The 991-nt window shown below is 30.0% G+C and overlaps 1 non-coding gene across 1 annotated transcript; it reads right to left on the minus strand.

Annotated features, from left to right (window-relative positions):
- Positions 1–662: 662 nt before the first annotated feature.
- Positions 663–744, minus strand: TRNAS-AGA (transfer RNA serine (anticodon AGA)). The gene has a single exon. It is a non-coding gene; the product is annotated as a tRNA-Ser (tRNA).
- Between the last annotated feature and the right edge of the window lie 247 nt (positions 745–991).

Genomic DNA, 991 nt, shown 5'->3' on the forward strand with positions numbered 1-991 from the left:
TACCGCCAGGTCACTTGGAGAAGTGTGACAGCTACCGCTAGGTCACTCCGAGAAGCAGCTCATGAAAATAATATAGTATTAGTAACTGTTACATTTCATTTTTCTTATATGAAAGACAATTAGTTCAATAGAGTAAGAGACAAAAGAAACTCAAATAGAAACACAAGATACACATATAGAGACGCAAGTAATACATAAGATAATCAATTGAAATAGTAGAATGTTACATGTTTTACTATTATTGTTTCATATTTCGTTTATCAGCTTAACGTTGTTTCATGCTTTAAAAACTTCTAGGTATATTCTGTTCTTACAATCTCTGTAATAGCCCAACTTGGCGTAAATCCAAATAAAATAAAAACATTAGGTAATATTAATTAAAAAAAAATCAAAAAGGAAAAGCCTGTGCTGGGGACTAATATGGTATTTTTGTCACATTTCTATGATTTATGAATTGAACATAAAATTATAATACATATTATTTTATTTTTAATACTTTAAATTATATAAAATGAAGCTCTAACAAACAAAAAATAACAGTAATTAATTATTAATGAAATTAATTGATTAATCCGAAACTTTGAATTTGGATGTCAGGCAGTCTAAACGTATGATTTTTCACAAATAAATGTAAGATAAAAATAAGTTTAAATAAAATATTCCGCAGCCGGTAGGACTCGAACCTACGCTCCCAGAGGGAATCTGATTTCTAGTCAGACGCCTTAACCGCTCGGCCACGGCTGCTGATGCTGATTATGTCAATATGTGGAATATGTCAATAAGATACAATGCTTTTAATACATTATCCATTGTAGAAATATTGACTTTTTACTCGAACGATATTTGTTCAGCTTTGTTTTTATTAGATTCTTTAATGCCAGGTCGTGAAAGAAAATCTGCAGTTTATGATGTCATTAAAACCACTTGAACTAATACTATCAAAGCAGTTTTAAGAAAATAATTTACGTTGCATCATTACAATTAACCGGTC

This window comes from Hesperophylax consimilis, chromosome 11, assembly GCF_061612785.1.
Source record: "Hesperophylax consimilis isolate HC1 chromosome 11, BYU_Hcon_1.0, whole genome shotgun sequence".
In the NCBI taxonomy this organism is placed as follows: Eukaryota; Metazoa; Arthropoda; class Insecta; order Trichoptera; family Limnephilidae; genus Hesperophylax; species Hesperophylax consimilis.